Source organism: Equus caballus, chromosome 2, assembly GCF_041296265.1.
Source record: "Equus caballus isolate H_3958 breed thoroughbred chromosome 2, TB-T2T, whole genome shotgun sequence".
NCBI lineage: Eukaryota > Metazoa > Chordata > Mammalia > Perissodactyla > Equidae > Equus > Equus caballus.
Window position 1 is genome coordinate 95,618,462 of NC_091685.1, and position 6,844 is coordinate 95,625,305.

A 6,844-nucleotide genomic window follows, 5' to 3' on the forward strand; every position below is an offset into this window, starting at 1 on the left:
GACTGGAGCAAGAGGTCAGATATAAATACCTAAGAGAACACTAACAGTTTAAATATGATTTTAAAATTCTTAATGTATGAATATGGCATATGAGAAAAATTTATATTTTGGGGGTATTGCTTAAATTATTAGTTCTTAGAATATTCTTCTGAGGAAAAAAACTGCAGGGATATTAAATGATTTTGTCCCATACCTGAGGGATGACAGCAGAAGTTACTTTTTAACTCTTTGTGTTCATGATAAACAGGCACGTTTGTTTTTTCTGCCTTTACGTTGTTTCTACGCTAATATCTTTTCTAGCATGGATTTTCCTCCATTTGAAAAATGTGAGCATTCAACATTTACAACTGAGAGGATTGTAAAAAGCTTTTCTGTATAAATAAATTCAAATTTCACTGATGTTGCATATATAATAGTTTAAAATCTTTAGAATCAGTTTAGAAAAAATGCTAGAAACGTTCTGGATGAGGGGAAAAGCACTTAGAGAAATGTAAGCAAATGGACACTTCCCTGACTCTTAGTACTTTGGAACCAGAAACCAGTAAGAGACCATCAAAACAAAAACTTTTAAAAAATATATTAAGACGCATAGTGAATTTTCAAGAAGAGAAAAAAGAAATCTGCCTGGAATGTGCAATCGATTTTGCTCAGAGATGCTGCCCTAGAAAAACACTTGAAGGTGACAGAGTAAATCATCAGAGAAGCTAAAATGCACCTGGTGTTGTTCCATGGCGATTCCACTTCCGTTAAATCCAGAGGCAGGGAGATGAGCAAGGAGAAATTACCCTTTTGCATAAACAATTTTAACTACCTAGAAGGTTCAACGTGGACTTCGACGTAAATTTTAATACAATATAGACGTTCAATAACTGCTTAAGGAGTTGAATGGAACTTTGATCAGAGAGACTGTGTTGGTGCTAAGGTATGCAATAAATTGTATTTCCCCTTTAGCAGGATAAAGGCAATAAATAAACTGTTAAAAAAACAAAATTCAACTGAGTAAATTTTGAAGATCTTATTGCCTTTATTCCACGATTCATGAATCGGACAGCATCCACTCTAGCAGATAGAAAAGAGCTCCGAGGGGCTGTACAAGATGAAAGACTTTTATAGGCAGGAGGTAGCGGGAACAAGGACGTTACTCTAGACAAAAAAGTGTGTTGGTTATTGCAAGGTTACTTTCCTTTAGGGGCTGGCAGGGGTCTATCAGGCAGATGACCTGATTAGCGCTGATCAGGGGATTCTTGATTGACTGGTTTAACATTCCATTTCCGGGAGAGGCAACAGTGTAACTAAATCTTGGTTTGGTGATGTGGCACTTAGCATAAGCGACTCCTCTGCGGGCCTGCTGTCTTGTTTTTAATAGTAATACCCCTTTGTCTGCTGGGTACTGCTATTGTGCTGGATCTCTCTGCAAAGTTATTTTCAATATAGGGGTTTGTAGAATATTTTTCCCAGTGTTGTTTTTCTTGTTTGCTTGTTTGTTTTGTCTTGGACAGACAGCTGTCTGCCTAAAATGGTGTAAGGATCGTTTTATCTGAAAAGGATAGCGATCCACCAAAAATGGAATTCATTTTTGCTCTAACTGTTCTTTGTTCTGAGTGTAATTTAAAAATAAACATATAAGAGAAATGAATCCCAGAGACAAAAGTTGTAAAAATGTGATATAGGTTAATTCTCCTATTGGCTTACTAGTGTTATTATGTCAGAAAAGGTATATTTCTTTTGCTCAGTTTCCTCCATTTTTAAATGGAATCAGTGCTGCCTATCCAAAACACGCAGAAAGAAATGATGTGTTTTCTTGAAAGAATACAACATTTGAAAAGATCTGAAGCCCTTGGATCTTGGGTATTATTTATGGATAAGATACTATTAGTTGCATTTTGAATTCTTTTTTTTTTTGAGGAAGATTAGCCCTGAGCTAACTACTGCCAATCCTCCTCTTTTTGCTGAGGAAGCCTGGCCCTGAGCTAACATTCATGCCCATCTTCCTCTAGTTTATATGTGGGATGCCTACCACAGTGTGGCTTGCCAAGTGGTGCCATATCTTCACCTGGGATCCAAACCAGCAAACCCCAGGCCGCCGAAGTGGAATGTGCATACTTAACCGCTGTACCACCAAGCCAGCCTCTTGAGTTCTTTTTTGCATGGTATTTTTGACAGATCAGATCTATATCAATTTGAGTGAGTAACATTGTTTTCAGATTTTTCAGTTTCCCAATAAAAGAATAAAAATGCTTCCTCTTGGAGCCGGCCCAGTGGTATAGTGGTTAAGTTTGTGCACTCTGCTTTGGTGGCCCATGGTTCAGGGGTTCAGATCCTGGGCACAGACCTACACACCACTCCTCAAGACATGCTGTGGCAGTGTCCCACATACAAAAATAGAGGAAAATTGGCACAAATGTTAGCTCAGCATCAATCTTCCTCAAGCAAAAAGATGACTGGTAGCAGATGTTAGCTCAGGGCCAATCTTCCTCACCAAAAAAAAAAATCTTATTCTTGCTCTACAAGATGACTAAAATTGTTCTTAAGATGTCTGCTATGCTAAATCAACAAAATCCTATTGTGTATTGAACTTCTATTAACCAGCAGTTGTATTTTCCCCTTTGCTAGCATTCTTCTTTTTCCTCTTAACCACCCTTTATACATTATTACCAAATCACAGTTCTTAAAATCATCTGTTATTTCTACCTTTAATTTGCAGATTTACCATATTGATAATTGGGGCCATCAGGTGAGTAAAAGAACCCTCCTAGAGAGGTTGAGTTGTAATCAATTAAAAAATCACCTTTTATTTGTCTCATTAGGCAGGGCAAGTGTCCCGGTCCCTTCTGTGAAGTAGGAAGGAGTAATCACTATTTTTATTTTGCAAAGTAGAAAACCAGAAACACAGAGTGGAACTCGTCACATGCACCAAGACTTCACATCCCTGAACTCTGCCCATAGCAAGTCACGTGTTACAACTTCCATGAATTGAGTATATGGATCTCTCTCCCAGATATCAGAGCGAGAAGCTGGAAACCCAGTACTGCAACACCAATCTGAATTCGCTTTCATGGTAGAACAGATCAGTGCCTCCTTCAGGAAGCTGTACATGAAGAGACATTCTTCCTGGACTAGTGGACACTTGAGGATTACTTTGGAAGAAACTTACATACATAAATACGTCTATGAGTAGATTCAATTCAGTTCAATGAGTATCTGTTGAGCATGTCCTGTGTGCTGGGCACTGCGGTAGGGGATTGGATTCAAACATTAAACGATTTTCACAATGTAGTGGATAAGACATACAAGAAAGCTACAATTTTCGTATTATGTGGAGTGATGTAAGAGTACAGAGAAAGGGTATTTTGCTGGTCTTGAATAGGAAGAAGGGATAAAGGAAAGCTTGCTGGAGGATACCAAAGTTGAATCCTGAAAGATATACAGTGTTAGCTAGGAGAACAGACTGAAAATTTTGCGCTGAATTACCCTGCAAAACTTTGGAGTGAAACATTGGTGTGACTCCAGGCAGCTCCGTGCTCTAAGTCTAGTGGTGTTGCGACAAAAAGATTTGCCGGGAGGGTAAAAAACAAAGTTTTAAGTAAGAAGACGGGATAAGAGATGCGGTATTTCTTTTACCCACATGATGGGAATCAGGCGCTGTCATTGAGCATGCCCCGATGGACCACGTTCTTTAAAGTCTGTCTGCTCATATGCTGGTACATGTTTGGTTTTAAATTTCAGATAAAAAGCTGAACTATAAAAATGAAAACAACCTCTTTATATTTGTTTATTCATGAGAGTTCTAAATGGACAACAGCAAGATGTGCTCACCGCAGTGAAAGAAGAGTTTGTGTGTGCGTGTAGACATACATCCCAAAGAATACAACTCTATTTGCACTAAATGTATTAAGTCAAATCAATTTTACAGGCATACAGGCTAGAGCTTTGGCGCTTAATTCCTCTTGATCTTCCACCTGGTAAATTTCATTTCCTACTGTTTTTCTTCAATTTATTTTTAACGTTGTAGTTGTTGAGACATCATTAACAAAGAAAATAGCATCCTAGACGTGGTAAGGTGCAGAAGAGCATTTCAGACATTTCAGTGAGAAAACAATCAAATAAATTCACACACTCAGCTTTTTTGTCTCATAGTCAAATAAAGTTGGAAATACATTCTACTCATGAAGTCTGAGAATTTTTAATTATTAGCTAGACACCAATGGTGTGCAGATCAATGACTACAGAGGGATAAGAAGAAATCCACATCTTACTTTTTACTCCCCAGAAATATATACTCTAAATGGGGAGAATTTTATTTGTTGAGCATCGGTTATATGCTGGCTCAGTGATGGGCCCTTTGCTATACTTTACCTCATTTAATTTTCAGAACATTGGGAGGTGAAGAAATAAGCCTCAGAAAAATGAAACAGTCTATTGTCAGTCACAGGCTAGAATTCAAAGCAGGACTTCTGACTCTGTACTCAATGCTCTCTATACTATGCCTGCCTCATTACTGCTTTCAGCAATTACACCACTATGAAGGATTAACGATGATGATATGGTTTAGCTACACCCATAAAAAATAAAATTTTTGAAAATCCTAGTTTATGGGATAGAAAAATTGGGAGATCCTTGTATCTTAAAGGAATTTGGATAGGAAATCTGAATATAAGTTTATTGTAAACATGTATAGATCACTATTACATGACAGGCATTCTGCTAAAAGCTTTATGGAGATCCTCTCATCTGATCTTCAAAACAACTGTATGAAGTAGATATTATTATACCAGTGAGAAGAAAATATGGGATTTGCCCCTAAATCTGAGTTCAGAGCCTGTTTTGCTCCCAACCAGTCTATAGCCTATTCCCAAACTCTTACACTTTGAAAGTCATGAAGTCATGAGTAACGTTGGAAATGAAGTAGTCCCTCCCAAACATTGCAAGTGAGTTTGAAACTCAAAAGTTACAGATATTTTTCATTTAAAAAACATTTTAAAAACCTTTTGCACATGAATTGGGAGTCGTTACTAAAAGCTACGTAACTCACTAAGACCTAAGAACTGACGTACTCTCCTGGCCATCGCACAACTAAGAAAATATCTGCCTTTAGGAGGGGAGTCATGTGAATTTAGAGATTTGGAAATAAAAATTAGGAAAATTTATTTTACCTAAAATAAAATATGTCGTAGATTAGTTCTTTTGTCAAATGTTATCCAGATTAGAATCTTAGGTAGGAAGCCCATTTGTAATAAAGTGGCTTAAGTGCACCCTAACTACATATTATTTCCGGTAATGTTAGGTTTAATCTGTTTTAAGCCTTGTGATGGTAAAACTGCTCACATTACTTATTTCCGTGGAGCTCAGAATCCCCATCTCAACACCAGGCCTATCTATCAATCTAGCTCCATTTTCAATCACAAGAGGTCATAGTGCTTTCCTCCTTTTCCCCACCCCCATGAAGCAAGAAATGCAGAGGGTATTTTGGGGGGTTTAATGACTACACACTGTCTTGGAAAGCCATTTTCAAAGGATTGTTGAGAGAACATACCCGTCAATTTTTATGAGGCACTGCCACCCATCTTGAATACTTTAAAGGAGTAGCTGCTGAATCTTAGGACATTTATTCTGGCATTTAGATCCAGATTGAGCCCTTGTTTTAAGAGAATAACAATTTGTTGAACCATTTTGAGCCCTGATTCTGTAAGTTATGCAGATGGAAGTGTCTTCAGGCAGCCCGGTAACCTTGCAGTCCTTTCAGAGACCCATGGAATGTCCAAGTACAACCAAAAACTAGTCTAGAAGTGATACAAGAGCACACCGACTTCTCGCATTTCCTTTGGAGGTAGGAAAGTGATAATGGTGAGAGAATACCAATGTCCTAAGGTGATGATAGAGTTGAGGTTCACATAATACGTGGAGATGAATAATATTTGTCTTCACTGATCTAAGCTGAGTTGTCCACCTACAACTATTAGATTCCTCTGGATAAATATTAGAGACCTCTAATTGTCAAAGGTAGGGGAGAAGATACATCTTTCCCTCCACATTGTTGTGAAAGCAAGTCTCAGACTGAATTCCTTCACACATTCAGATATTTAGCAGCCAGCATATGTGAAACAAGCACACAAGCTCTTTGTATGCCCAAACAGTCCCTTAGGTATTCTGACAAAATCTTGAAATGAAAAGTTTACCTCGAGGCAAATGTGATGCTATTCCAATTAACCATGTTAATCTGAGTCATGTGACCAAAAATCTGCTCACTAAACACAGAGCCGTCTAGGAATGAGACCCAGGTAGTCGATTCTTTGGATAAGGGATGAAGAGCTCAGTCTAGATTCTTCTATCCTATTTCGCATCTTTCTCCAAAGAAAGAAAATCTCGATAACATTTGTTACACAAACTTTTTGAATTGTGATATTGAATATTCATAAATCTAGATGAAGTTTGCAGCGGCCACATCTGGAATATGTTCTTTTGATTAAATACTAGCTACCCTTCCCTGGAGTGAGTCCTGATTAGAGCACTTGACCACACTTAAACTAACATCACTATAATGGGACAATATTTTTATAATATAAATGAGTGTCGAGGATTTGAAAGCGGTTTTTTTTGTTTATTTAAAATTCCATATAACCTATTTATTAAGTTCTTCCTAGTTGTATTTCAAATATAGTCTAAGACATTAATTTATATAAGTCTAAGAACTTTAAACGCAAAGTAAGTAATATTGACACTTTCTTAAGAGTTAAAATAGAATAAGAATTCAGCCCATTTGTTCACTACACCTCCTCTAGTTTCTTAAGGAAATAAAACTGTAATATAGAGAAAAGAACATAAACTTTGGAGTCAGATAGAAATC